This window comes from Ischnura elegans, chromosome X, assembly GCF_921293095.1.
Source record: "Ischnura elegans chromosome X, ioIscEleg1.1, whole genome shotgun sequence".
Lineage (NCBI taxonomy): Eukaryota > Metazoa > Arthropoda > Insecta > Odonata > Coenagrionidae > Ischnura > Ischnura elegans.
This window is the reverse complement of record NC_060259.1, coordinates 121022841-121038355: the sequence shown is the minus strand read 5'-3', so window position 1 is coordinate 121038355 and position 15515 is coordinate 121022841. Positions and strand designations below refer to the sequence as shown.

Sequence of the window (15515 nt, the reverse complement as noted above, 5' to 3'; positions counted from 1 at the left end):
GTCGGGGTGCGAGGCCGCTTTGGCGGTCGAAGAGGAAATAAAGAGAAGGACGGCGCGCGCGTGCATGGCGGTGCATCGAGCGGTGGAAGCGAGAGAGAGAGCGAGCCTGTGGTCGCGGCGTCTCCCTCGCGAGAAGTGAGTGAGACAAAGTGCCCACGGGGGCGTGAGGAGCAGGTTCGCGCCCCTGAGGCCTCGGAAGTGCGCGCCTCTGAGCTGCTGCTCTCTCAAATTGCATTTCGAACCCGATTTCGCCCCGCTGAATGCCCCGGGGGCGGGCCAAGGGTCTAAAGGGATGAAAAGGCAGGGCTCCGGCAGGAGGGCCGAGTGGAAAGACGGAGGAATGGTTGGGGAGGGAGGCTCACCACTGCCTTTGCCACTGCAGTTCCGGGAAGCACAATGTGCGCTTTGTGGCCGCCGAAATGGTGGTATCTAGCCCACAACGGCGCGTGATTAGAACGAGTGTCCTCGTGTGATTGTGATTGCCTGCATGACTGGGTCTATTCAGTTGGCTCTTATATATCGGTTTAAATACTTAAACTTCTAGCCGATGCGCTTAGATACATGCGATCTCTGCAATCCTTCCCTACCCAAAATCTGTGTTATTCACACTCACCCTAGTGGCTAAATCCGAGGCAAACTCTACCTTCACCTATTCAAACAACCTTCATTTTGATGTACTAAGCATGTCATTGAGTGAATGACCACCCGGAATGGGTTCATTTTGGCTTAGAAAACCCAGAAAGTTATGAAAGTATTGAAGAGAGCGGAGAGTCGGTCAACGAATTCGAGCCACGTCCCGGCCACTCCGGACCACGCTCCTTCCCTCTGCACCTCGTCCACTCCCTGGCCGGGTGCGGCTCCCGCTCCCCTTCACGCTCCGCCCTCCACACCCACCCACCTCTTTTCATCTCCATATTTGCGCGCTCAATGGGACGACGGACGGCTTGGGACCAGGAATCTCTCGCGGCTCGAATAATACAACCGCTCGCTCGCTATATATATAGGAACGACCCAAATCCTCTTCCGACCTCACGCATGAGTTTCCGGGGCTCCCCCTCCCTCTCCACCCTACGTCGTTTCCACCTCTCGATTTCCACCCCCGCCCCTCACACTCATTACGCTTGCCCACCCTTGAAAACACGTTCGCCGCGTCCCGCAGGAGAATGCATACAATGCACGGCTTCATTTCTCTCTCGTGAGGGAGTGAACATTTTTATGGAGCACGGTCACGGTGCGCCGTCAAAATCGTACTCTTGCACTTTTAGCACTTTAAATTGGGAGAAGACTCGAACAAAGCATACGAGTTTCTCCGTGAATACTCTGTTGCAATGCAATGTTTGCAGCTCAAACGACAGCCCAGCTGAACTTTGACCCAAATTAGTGCGGAGTCAATTGCTTTCGTTCAATCTCGGAGTCTTCTCTCTGCGCAGAAATTGGTTGGATATAATTATTTGAAACAGCCAAAATTAATCATTGGTTAAAAGAATACTTGGTTATGCTTAAGATAGTTTAAAAATATGTAGTAAGCATTTGCTATATCCAAGAAATTGAATAGGTACCGACAGCAGATGCCATGTAAACTTTTTCTGATGTCCAGGAACATTTTTGACATGCATATCGATAAGACGCGATAAGAAGAGAAAAAAATAAAGGAAGACAGAGAGAACAATTGATCGTGGGCACATCTGACAAGAGTCTCACCGCCGCCTCCACGCAACATCCTCAATTGGAGAGCTGCCGAACGGAATTTCCACCTTCATTTTTCGATGATTTCTCCGTACTCCACATCCACATACCCATAGGCGTTCTTCTTGCCATCTCAACTGCCACCCTTCCTTCATATGTACAACTCATACAAGGGTAATGCTAAAGGCCAGAAACCATATTCCACCCCGCGGTACAGAACATTTACAGTATGAAGACTTCGCAAAGATTCGAATAAGAACCATGATTTGAGCAGTTTCATCAGTGAGTAAAATGAAGCATCATTACAACTCAATTTTACATTGAGTAACCCCCGAATGCTATATTCCTGTGTTATCAGGTCCTATTTTACCAAGTGTACAGCATTTCAATAACCCTAAAACTCTTACAATCAATATAATTCGTTCGTATGAATAATGGAAGTTCTCCAGGTGGGGCAAATTCAACATACCGGTCAGTCCGGCAGCCTTATCTTTTGAGCCTAAAAACTGTCCTCCTCTACGGATCTCCCATTCCCTCCCTTCCCTTCCACCCTCTTCTCCTAGGAGACACGCCTTCTGCACAGAGCCCATCATCGGTGGCTGCGACCGGAATTCCGCCGACGCTGTCGCCGCTGCCCCCGGGAGGGACAGGGCTGCTTGCCCCTCGATTGTCGTGACCGTGCGGGCGGAAGACGGATAGACGACCCCTCGGGACGCTCGAACTTCGGGTGTTGCTTATGCCTTCAGTGCCTTGAATGGGCCAGTTTGACTTACTCTCACCATCCGCAAAATCTTACCGAGACATTCTTCTTTGTTCCTAGATTCTACCTATCCGCCCTCCCCAACTCCCGGTGCCAGAACACAGTCGAAGCAAGGAAGAAACGAAAATCGGAATTTACGTCTGAAAGAGTATTCTAACAGTTGCCTCAAAAATAACATTCTTTCAAAATAACATTTCACCTTTAACACATTATTACCAAACACGATCAATGCATATTGTTCTACATATTAGTATTTTAGACACACTGATAGGCGCATTCATTATTCCTAAACATTTTCTTGGGATATATATTATCCTACAGATTTATACACGTCTCATCATACGAGAAATAAAAATACTTATGTGCGCCAAATTATTACGTTTAATTCGTTATGATATTTATTCCAGTCGTTACTAACATTTCCCTAAGAAAATATTTAAATAATGCTTCGTGTATTCGAGGTATCAGTAAGTAATTAACACATTTCTTCGTGTTCATCGAAAGTTGGAATGTCTAAATAGTTGTCATAAATATATTTTGGATAGATAAAAAACCTTCGGAAACAATTATTACATAACTTGTTTGCCTCTTTCTTACCATTTTAAGGCACATTTAGTACATGTTTTATCTTTTACCCTTTCACTGAGAGGTCAAACTAAGTCTTTCCCACTTTTTGTTTCTTTTTTCAGCTAGAATCAGTCGTAATTGGCGCCTGGTGCTATCATGCATGTCAATGTCCTCTACATTATCATGTATAAGTGTTTTCGCAACAATAATAGAACTTACATTCACATAATGAATACCTTGTGGCAGTCTTACGGGTGAACAAATACTGATCATTATCCTACAAACAAAAAACTACGCATGCATAGTTTTCATCCGATAAAAATATACCGTGTCGGGTACCTGATGACTATTTCTGCGTAATTAATAAAAACAATATGTATTAGCTACCAAATATAAAGCTTGTGATTTAGCGATTTACGGTGCGGAAACTTAGACGAAGACGAAAGATGGATAAGGAAAGAATGAAGGCATCCGAGATGTGAGTATAAAAAACAACGGAAAAGGTGAGATCCACGGAGAGGAAAAGAAATGAAGAAGTGCTATCCATAGAGGAGAGATTTGAGGAACGGGGGGAGGAGAAGGATAAAGGTAAGGATATGGATAGAATGAAAGGGCTCTAATGCGAATGGGCGTTACTGTTAATTTAAGTGGTAAGTTCAAGTTCAAGCGCAGGCGGAGTGATTCGTGAATTCTTTCATGTATTCCAGCATTATCAAGATACCTTTCATAATAATCAAATATACTCCCTTTTTCATTTCAGAAGGGCAGGTAAATTTTGTTTTTTCATGACCACCGTAAATGGTTGACTCACAATCATAATGCCACGCTGATATTGCTCGCACTATTTTCTTAAAAAACACCGAACAATACTAATGCACGAGTATTCCACAGAAAGAAAAGGACAACATTTCCTGCGACGCATTGCGGCCAGAAAGCTTGCCATTTTTCTCAATGTCCATAAATATCTCGCTACTTCTTTCACTGAAAAATTATATTTATCTTCAAAGCGATTTTAAGGCAATCCGATTGCTCATCTGAAAAAAATATAATTCAATAATTATCTTCTTTCATAAAACAATTCTTTTGCCGGTGGTTTTTCTAGGTAAAAAATTACAATACTTCTTCTTTTATATTAACAGGATGGGAATAAGTTACGGTATTTAAAATGTAGGCACCACTTGTACTCCGAATAAACTTAAACTTGGGGAGTAACTGATATTTCACTAGTAAACATTGAAAAATGTCTGAAAATCCTTCGCCTTCGACACGGGTGAACGCGAGCATGTTAGTAGCCGTGACGCAAACGACAATAGTAAATTGGCGTAACATATTTTCGTATTTTATCAAGACCATGTTGAGAAAAATATATTGGACTATTATGCTCGAAATGTTGTGAAAATTTTATTTCTACTATATGTGCTGCATAAATTCACCAAACGATACGGATGTCCTTCTCACTTCCTCTCACGATGTGTTAATCGCCAGAAAAATCCTTAAATTCTTCTCCACTTTCTTCGATGGTGGAATTGTTTGACTGTGGGGGGGAGGGTATGTAGGGGGTAGGGTCCACCGGGACCTTCCTACCTTTGAAATCGTGCTTGGCGAGGGTTAAAGTAGTGAACTTGCACCATTTGCACAACCCGATCAAATCAAATCGGTCCCAAGGGGACAAGGAACGCGTAAGCAATACGCGAAGGTCGACTTCGGAGAATAACAGAGACGGCTGCGCCAGGTATGTGGACCGACTTTTGAAAGTGACTGTACATTCTACCCCGCAAGCAGCCTAAAAGGCGGGTGGTAGCATAGATCACTTTACTCTTCAGCGGTATCTATACTTATTTCATCTAGCCCCACATAACCAGTACATATATACGTATCACCATAAAGACCTACAGAATTTTATTATATTTTCATATTACTTCCAGAAAATAAAGTAAAATTTCTATCCACGCTCGGTTGGGTACGCTAAAAGCCACATTTAGAAATACCATATTTGTAAATTTAGACGATAATGACTACACTTCCTTTCTCGAAGCATAACACTCAAAAGAAAACGAAAATTAGATGAATTAAACGCATAATGCTGGATCAAGGTACCTATAGTGTGGGGGAAGAGTGGATCACCACGATACCTTGTAACTTATCTCTATCATGGCTGTCTGCCGCGATGTTCAGCCAGCCACTGAAGCGAAGACGGCGAGCACGGGAGGCGTGCATATTGAGACGCGCTCGACGGAGAGCAGTTGACGATGAGAAGGGGAGTGAGTGAGTAATTGTGAGGACGCGGAGAGCATCCGAGAGGCGAGAGGGGGGGGGGGGCGGGGGGCGATGATACGGCAGTCTTGATACAGCGGAGAGTAGCGCGTGCGGTGGAGCTCACCGTTCAGAGGGGGGAGGAAGGGGGAGGGGGACAGGGGGAGGGGAGGCATAGCGTTGGACTCACAGGGTTGGCTTAGCAGTTCATCGGAGTGGCGTTAGGGGGGGGGGGGCATCACATCACTCGGGACAGACTGACTGCACTCGCCTCTTTATCCCACCAACCATCAATCCATGCATACATGCGTGCATTTACACATCCAGGCAAGCACGGGGTCCTTTTGAGTCTCCTCCCACCCTCCCCACCTCCTGTCCCGCCGCCAATTGCGTGTAGAAGCCCAATGACGCCATCCGCCCAATCAATAATGGATGGAGAGAAAAGAGTGGGAGGAGGGAGAGAGGGATAGAGGGAGGGAAGGAAGGAAAGAAGGCGAAGGGGAGAGGAGAGAGGAATTCGCAACGCACCAAATTATCATCGTGTTTCCCTCTCCCTCTTTTGCGGGGCAGTTTCGGGTCACCGTGAAATTATTCAGACTCCCTGAGGGAATAAATCCACGACTTGAATTAGCAATTGAAGGTAGGAAGTGCATTTTTACTTTATGAGCCCACAGTTAAACTAGAAAGAAAGACACTTTACACTACTTTTACTATCCCAATGACCATGCTCTCAACGAGTTCTCGTCGCTCCGTCATTGAAATTTTCCACAGCAAGGAACCGTTCCATTTCCTAGTTATCACAGATTCGCTTTATTTTCAAGCGAAAAAGAGATACAATTTTGACTCTCCCGGAACTTCTGGAGATTTCCCTTTGAATGGAATCAATTCAGGGGTTAATAAGTCAGACCTTTTTTTGGTGGTGTTACAGTAAAAGTTGAGTTTGGCTAAAACAGCGTTGTACAATATTCATCGACCTCATCAACAGAAAGGACACTAAGATTCCAGTTTTTTGTTTGAACATAATCGCGACTTAAATACTGCCTGGTAAGGAGGAAAACATGGGCTGAAGGAGAGAGAACCATCTACACAGATGAGAAACATTCTTATGAAAATGTCTTCCGACTCGGAGGCTCGGTATACGTGAGGCCCTCATTTTGCATGATGCGTCGTAGGGTCTGTGAATGAAATCAATGAATAATAATAATAATAATGACAATGATAATATAATAATAGTAAGTAATAGTTCTATAATGATCATAGGTTCCCCCAATTACGATCATTTTTGTAAAATTGGACTTAACTTACTTACTTCTGTTTCTTGAGGATCGATAAGAACTACTTGTCATTTGCACCAAACAATTCCATCACTACAATGGCCATTCTATTTTCTAAATTTTCCCAATATTTATAAATATCCCACTTTTCGACTGGGCCATTCAAGTTTCTCTTTCCCATTGTTATCCGTAGCATTTTTTTGTTCCTCCTCATACTTAATGGATTGGCCCCAATGTTTACCTCATTCTGCACAAAATTTAGCCAATCTTATCCTAAACTCAAATGGGATTAAAAATCCGTTAGTAACCCTTGGGATTTTTCGCATGCTGGTTTGCTTCAGCACACTCTACTTCTGTTATCCTCCGTGACATTATAGTTCCGTCTAATTAAACTTGCAAGTTTTTTCAAACATTTCACAGGATTAAATTTCTTTCCTGGAGAAGAGTACTCAGAGCAAATTGTGGAGCATCGTAGTGACATGAGGACAGAGGAGATGATTTTTGCTCCATGAAGTTTCTGCGCTTGCGAATGACTCCGCGATGCTTCAGCGCTGTCTCACACTTGGGCTTTTTCCATTAAAGTTAATATCTATAGATATTATAATTACTTTCCTTGGTTTGAACCGAAGACGTTACAGCAAAATTACATTACCATCAACTAATTAGCTAAAAACCTCTGTGCGACATCTCAGTATACAAATAGAACATCAAATATGCTTAATGCATACAAATTATCAGATAAAATTCGAGGAATCCAGCGACATGGAGTGAAATTGATTCATAATGAAACACCGACTTGCAATTTTCCACGAAAATTAAATTTTATTTTTGTGGAAAATTGCAAGTCAGTGTTTCATTATAAATTATCAGATGTTTGTGCGTCGCTACCTCCATAAAAAATTAAGAGGAAGTAACTCGATCTCGGACAAAATGAACGTTTTCTAAAACCTCAGAAAAATAAACAATGGACGAGGGCATAATTTTGCTGTTGACAACTCTATACATAAAAGAGATTTGTTTTCTTGGGTTAATTAATCAGGAGAAGAAAAAAGTTTCCACGACGGGAAGCTGTGCGAGTAAGGTGAGGGGGGGTGAAGGGAGGGGGTGTTATGTGCGCGAAGCGACGAGCGTGGATGACGACGACGCGGCCCTCTTCCCTGACACGCTTGTTAATAAATGCCGCGAGAGGTGAATAAAACATGAGCGATAAGGATGAAATTGCTTTTTAAAGCGCTTCCTTTTTTTCTCTCCCACACCTCGCCATATTGTCATTACTTGCTCAATTCGGGAGAAGAGATAAGGTGCACGGCAGAAGTTTCCCAATCACCCCCTGCCCCGTTCGCATGATCTCGGTCGGTAACGACCAACCAGCATTCACACCACCGCGGTGACTCAGTGCTGCCCTCGAGCGCCCAAATTTTAAAACTCGTCTGAATATAAATGTCCACTGGAAAAATTATTCTATTACCAATAACTCCACTCACCCGTTTTGAAAATCATCTTCACTACGCTGAAGCTTATTCCCGATTCATAATCGCTCTCAACGTCTCAAAATGATCACATTGTTCTCATCCGCATACTTCATTTCCAGTTTTGGCGAGCAACGCGAACGCAGGTAAGAACTTAAGATAACCAACGCACGTGTTCAGACGGACGACGCGCGGTACGGACCAAGGTCGCGAGTGAGCTTATGTGAACGGGGTGTCATGCTTTATTTTAGTTTTTCACACCGCAGCGCGCTTCTTTCAATATGGGCTCCATCGGCTATTTCATTTCATTGCCAATTAGAATTATAGAGTTCGAAAAAAAGTGAACCTGGATTTTTTGTTTCCCTATTCTTCGATTAGTTTTCGAGATATTCGCCACGAAAATTCGATGCCTAAAACCCTTCCAAAATAAGTTTGCAACGCGATGAACTCTGAAAGCGAGATGGTCGCCACTTCACAAACCCTCGGCCTTGAGCACAGACCTCCGGAGGTTCGTTGTTGTTATTCTATTTTGGGGCGTTCTCAAATAAATTAGACAGACGGAAGGGGAGAATATGCTAGTTGAGGACGTTCGTGTGTTTTTACAACTATTTTCATAAACATTATTTTTTCATTCTATCTAAACAAATTACGAAGTCATTCAATATAAAAAATTATTAAATTGCACACAAAAATCATAACACTCTAAACAAGCTTCTATACACAAAAAGAAAATCAGAGACCCCTAAAAATCTGAGAGGACGAATATTCAAACGTACCTGAATCTATATACTCTCATTGTGTAGTAAACCGATACAGGAACCACTGTTCTTGTTCAGCCAAGCACTGAAGTTTTTGAGACATTATTAAGATAAAAGAGTTTTTTCTTCTTCTCATTTATTTTCTGCGCACCGCTTCTGCATACACGTTTACTATTAACACTTCATGGAGGATGAAACTCACTCACTAACCAAACCAGCATTCCCTGAACTAGTAAGGTTTTTAGGAGAGATGACCTACGTATTTCGCTAGTTTCAAAATCACAAGCTAGATATGCATTCTAAAATTTATGATAAAACCTTTCAATAAGGAATTTAAAAGGTATTAAACAACATACCCATTATGAGCAGCTACCACCACTATCCTTTAATTGAACACAAGCTGATAACTTTGATTGCTAACACAAAATATTCACAAATTCACAATTTCATAACGAGCATCAGAATTTCGGTGCACTTCAATGGAATTTGAACCGATTGGAGAATGAAACGTGTGGCGCCAATTCCACGGGGCTTGAGGGGGGCCGAACTCCCTCAAAAATTCGTATTGCTTGTGAAGAAAAAATGTGTCAGGCTTGTCGATTTTCCCCGGAGTGTCTAAATATCAAGATTCGAGTTGTCAGGGTTCTAATGTTGATCCTATGGCCCTTCTAAAATGCTTAATAAACTTAAGTCACTACTTATAATATTTGCCGGGGAAGATCCCCGGTTTGGGCCCCCCAATATTTTTTGCAAGTCGGCGTCCCTGAATGAAACTAACAGCAATAAGTATTCAGAGGGGTCGCGGACAATACGCAGCATTTCAGCAGGTTAAACATTCTGAAAATATCACGTGTTGCTACGACTGCATTACATTCGCGTTCATCAACGGTTGCTACTTTATATTTAAGCATATTTTTTTAAGAGGACGGAATAAAATAAGCGATTGAAACTAAACTCCCTAATCTCTGGATGAAAGTAAGAAAATGCAAATTAGTGATATGAAAGGGTGAAATATCAGCATGTAATGGGAACAATAATAATTTTTATTTATCGATCAAGGATCGTATATTACTGTGAGCCACAGAACAGAGACATTGAACACGCATAGGAAGATAAATGATTCATAACAATGTATCGAAAGAACGATAATATATGCAGAATAAAATATCAATCATAAGACAAACGCTTGAGGAAGCACAAACAAACACTAAGTTCATGCGAGGATATCGTTTGCAAAAATGGGCATGAAAATTCCGTAAATATTCACATAAAACAAGTATTTTCCTTACCTTTCCACAGCTTTCGGAAAGCGAAACAACCTCCAATCCGAAATATGGGTATCACACCCGGAAACACAGCATTAGTACCTCATGTTCAAAATCACACACACGCGGATTACAATGACGTCTGACTTGCTGCTATAACAGTCGAAATGTGTGCAGTCACCGGCGTGGGCAGGTAGGACCACATGAGTTCCACGAAAACCCTCGCCTACTTCCTCCTCCCTCGCCGTCACCTCCCCTACCGCTTGTAGTAATACTCCCAGATGGCGTGAGTGTCCAAGCTACCCGGAAGCCCCAGCCAAGGCCGTTTATCAGGCCCGGGGGAAGAGGTACCACCGACCGCCACTCCGCCTATAGTTGGAGTACGCTATAACTCAAATATATTTTTTCAATTTTAATGATGAAGTGCTTTCAGATATTCGTATTTTTATTTTTATTGATATTTTTGACATTATTACATAACGCAAAGTAATATTTTCATTCGAACATGTGTTTATGTTTTGAATCGTTTCAACGGACATTGCGCACCGTTCCATTCCGTCCATCAGCTGTGTTGTTGTTGTCGTCATATTCGTTGTGGGCCGTGTTCTTTTTTGCTTTTAACGCAGAAAAGGTTTGTTAATTGACAATTTTCTGGAAGTGTAGTGACATTTAACGCCTCAAAATGCAAGATAAATGTGCAGTTAGGGGTTGTCAATCGAAAGATTGCAAGTTTTTTCGATTTCCGCGAACTGTTTCCAGGTGAGTGTTTTCTTCATTCAGTCATATATATAATTATTTGATATAATCTGTTAAGTTTTCAAGCCATATTAGCTAATAATGTAATTCTTTCTTCAAGGAATTTTGATTTTCATTCAATAATCATTCCAATGTGTCTATTAACTTGATGGGGTTGTTGGAAATGCTGGTGGTGAACGTTGTTGATGCAACGTTTTCAAGATACCCTCGTTATTTTTCACCAATTGTCATTCATATGTGTCCGACATTCGTTCTGCAAGATTGGTGAAATGTTTCAGAGTGTAACTTGTTAACATGATCATTGCATCAGCAATTTCCACGTACCGTTTTAATTGCATGTAGCAACTGAACACAATTATTTTATCTATAAAAGGAGGAGAGGCAGAGTGATAACTTGTTGAGCCATCGGTGGAGATGCATGGAAGTATTTCCATTAATATACGCTGTAGTATAAGAACTTGTTCATGTGATTTGTGGACCTCCTGTATTATATGAAGATTTGATTCGCTGGGTGATTGTTGACCTATTTTTGCAGTGGAGGTATTCATATCTCAGGGCCTGTGTTTCCGGTCCCAAGCCCGGGAAAAGGAGGAGGGTTTCTGTTGTTACTTAATTAGTGTCCATTTATAAAGTGATTCTTATTTTCCATCAGTCATTCTTCGTATAGTAAATTTTGGGAGTGTAAATAGAATTTTAGCTTAGAAATAACTGAACAGATGTGAAATAATCCTTAGATATAGGATTAGAGTGTTTTCCACTGAAAATTTTACAAATGAGTAGTTGCTGTTTGACAAATGTAGTTGCAGTTAATTGGTTCTTATGACACATTAGGATGGTATGAATGAAATATATAAATTTCAATTCATACCATCATTTATGAAGATATATGATGGTATGAATTGAAATTATATTGCTCATAAATGACTACTCAATAGCTGGGCATTTAAATATTTTCATTATTGCCATCAATCATTTTCATTTTCAGCAAGCTCTTTGATGCATTCTGGCTACCTCTAGATGGCATGAAAGAGATATGAGGATGATCAATCTGTTGCTGTTGAAACAAAGGTATGTTACTACAAAGGGACTGAACCATATATGTACATTAACTTTTAGATCTGAAACAATTGTCATCATTGCCACCAATTAAAATATATCCATTGTATTACTTGCAGCAAGCCGGTTGATGTATTCCAGTTACCTCTGATGGCATGCCGTATCTATGGTCTAGGAATCTACTGTTTTGCTAAAGGTAAGTAAGTCAAGAGGAAATGTAATAATTTTCTAAATCCCTCCATTCCTTCCACACTTTTCTGATCGAATGTTGAGGCTCACATTTTAAAAAGTATCTATCGATTAGTTAGAGAATTCATTGATGGATTTTTAGCATCAAGTCTTGGAAGTATATTGACCAAGGCCTGAAATGAAGTCACCATGTATTTTTGCATGTATATTCCACTTCATACAAAATTTTGTCCAGAATGATTATCAACTATTATATGAATGTGGATTCTCAAACTCTTTGTCATTCTCTTGTAATATTGCATGCAATTTTCATAAATTTTTGACAAGTTTGATGCATTAAACCAAACTTATTGATGACTTCAGCTATTCTATGAATACAAGTATTCTGCCATTACTTGTTACTTCATGAATACAGTAACATATTCATTGTTGTAAGCAGCTGAGAAATCAATTCACAACTACATTTGGTCCTCTGTTATTTTTAATTCTGACACTCTGCCTTCAGATCTTCTGATCAAACTATTTCATATGTTTAAATTTTTGATTCAGTTTAGTATGACCTCTGTTATGTCCTCTGTTATTTTTAATTCTGACACTCTGCCTTCAGATCTTCTGATCAAACTGTTTCATATGTTTAAATTTTTGATTCAGTTTAGTATTACAATTTCATGAAGTCAGAAGTATTTCATAAGGATATTTCCTCAAAGAGTGTGCCAACAATTTGATGAACCATTCTATCATTCAGTTCTTCCTGTTTCATTTTCATTAAGTGGACACCAAATGAGTAATGCCTTTACACTAACGCCTTTTAGGTTATGATACACTAATGACTAATATCCCTGAAAAAAATTAACTCCACCATGGTGGGTAAAGGAAGGGTAGTAGCCTTCATGGTGGGTAGTTACCCTTGCACAACCCACGCCCTACCTACCATTAAGGGTAAGGGAGGGATAGAAAAATCCTTCGTCTACCCTTCCTTGGAACTCCTTCCCTTACCATCTGTGTAACCTTCCTCTAGCCATCATTAAGGGTAAGGTAGCCACCATTAAGGGTAGAAAAATCCTTTGTTTACCCTTCCTTGGGACTTAGCATTTATAACTGAGGAAAACATATCCTGAAAGTGTCTCCTCAGCTACTTTCACCTGCTAAAGAGTATTGAGTTCTGCACAAGAACGTAAGCAGTCTTTGAAAGCAAAGATAGACGGGCTACACAACTAATCTTTAAAACTCCCTTAAGGAAAACAATAATATACATATTCAGTGGCATAGTCAGCCCCTATGAAAAAATTGTATAAACCTGTTTGACAATTTTATACATTACCATGGCAATGTATAAGAATGTATAAAAATTTGAAAGAGGTTTATACAATTTTTTCATAGGGGAGGGGTGGGGTCCCGGGGGATTTGGACCCTCCGCCGCCCGAAATATAAAAACAATCATTTTCCTTCATAAAAGAAAACAAAATATTGAAAAATAATGAATTTAAAAAATATGTACTTCTTTAACTATCGAAGTTTTTCGATTATGAAAAGTGTTTGAATTAGTTGAAAACCCTTTATTTAGTATCCTGTTTTTCAAAACTTTCCCCACCTGGTTTTGGACCCCCCCTCCCCCCAAACGAAATTCCTGGCTATGCCACTGTACACAATAGTTTCTATAATTGTGTGAAAAAAAGCTCATTTAGAAGTTCTTTCATTAACATTTTTAGGATGTAACATATTTGTGTGGCTGACAATGGGACATCGCTAGAGTGATGTTCGGTACTTGAATGCCGATCTTATTTTCTGAAACGAAATAGGTAGAAAAAAGTCACAGCTTTCTTCCACATAGGCCTGGGTGCGAATCTCATCTTAAGATTTTGTAGTATAAGTTCCGTTGAGAAGCAATATCTGACAAGTACCTCGATAGCTGAGGTTGTTAAGGCACTTGTTCATTATCCTCCAATATGTAGGTTCTGGATTCAAGACCATGTAAAGGCTAATTTTTTTTCTGTCTTATAACTTTAGAAATCACTGTTACAACTCATCCCCATTCGTTTAATTTAGTTTTTATATTAGTCCTACCCTTCCTGTACCCTTTATTGAGGCTGGTCCAACCCTTCCCGTACACTCCAGGAAGGAGAGGGCCTACCCACCAATGTTCTAAAATACCCTTCGTCTACCCTTGCTGAAGGGTATAGGAAGGGTACACCTATCCTTCCCTTACCCTCATTGGGGGGTACACCTCACCACAATGGAGAAGTTTATTTTTATCAGGGATCTGTTATGCATATGGTGACATAATTTATCTCAACCAAAAATATTTATACACTCAGTTTTCCTTTGAATGACAGCGATTGAATTTTTCATTCTAAGAGTTAGTCGCATTCGGCCTAGTCTTTAAGGTGACAGATGAGTTATCTTCAGCTCCTTTGTATTAACTCCTGAGTGTGTGTTAGCAAATATTCATATTTACAGTATCTCCTGATGTTTTTTTAATTTTTAACAAATCACCTGCTTTTTAAATTTTTACTACAAATGTATTAGGAACAACCTATAAATTTCATGACAACCTTAAATTGATTTTTCTGTATTCCTACAAAATCATTCCAAAAAGGTGGGAGTAGGGCTCCCAAGACATCATGTTAGGTCCTAATGATGAAGTGAGGCCCAATTAAATTGTTCCAATTGTTCCTAAACCAAAAACATGATAGTGTAAAGGCATTACTAAGTTGGTGACCAATGTGTTATTTTAGAAAAAGTTTGGTTCTCCCTTCTCCTAGGATTTTAATATTACTTTTACCTTAGAGAGAATGGTGGTGATTGCCATGTCTCATTCGTGTCCTTCATTTCTTTCAGGTTATTTGGTTGAATTAGCAATCAGGGATCATCATTGTGGAAAAAGTGAAGAACAGCTATAATTTCTGGCAAGACTAGAGGAAAATTGATATTTTTCATATTTTTGTACTTTTTTCATTATTTATCATGAATTGTGTTACTGTGTAGCTGCACATTATTGAGTTAATTAAATTTTTGAGTTGACAATATTGTATTATTTGAATTTTTTAAAGCAGCGCATGCTATTTTCAACTTTGCCTACAATTGCCTTTAGAGTTATTCCATTGCTTTAGGGGTATTTTTATCGATAATATGATTTATCATCATCTTTTGTAATGATTGATGAATGAATGCTCATTAAATTCTCAAGTTCTCAGTAAAGTGACAAATAATTCTCAACAAGCTGCTTTAGCTGCTTAATAACGATGAAGTGGTTTTGCTATGGATATTTTGGCCTATAAGAATTCAAATTGCCTCCAGTTTATATAATTGTTGGTAATTTGAATTGTTATAGGCTGAAATATCCATGCAAAAAAATTAAATCGAAAACTTAAACAGAATTGGGAAGAAGCCCGGTTTGAATTTCCCGGTGACAACTAACGCCATCTATCCTTGGAGTAGGTACTAGATCGGCCAGGCCATAAATATATTACACAGTTGGCACC

General features: G+C 40.2%; 1 long non-coding RNA gene across 1 annotated transcript; it reads left to right on the top strand.

Annotated features, from left to right (window-relative positions):
- The first annotated feature begins 10581 nt into the window (after positions 1-10581).
- LOC124171065 lies at positions 10582-14945 on the top strand. Its single transcript, XR_006867641.1, has 4 exons — positions 10582-10791; positions 11774-11856; positions 11964-12040; positions 14872-14945. It is a non-coding gene; the product is annotated as an uncharacterized LOC124171065 (long non-coding RNA).
- Positions 14946-15515: the final 570 nt, after the last annotated feature.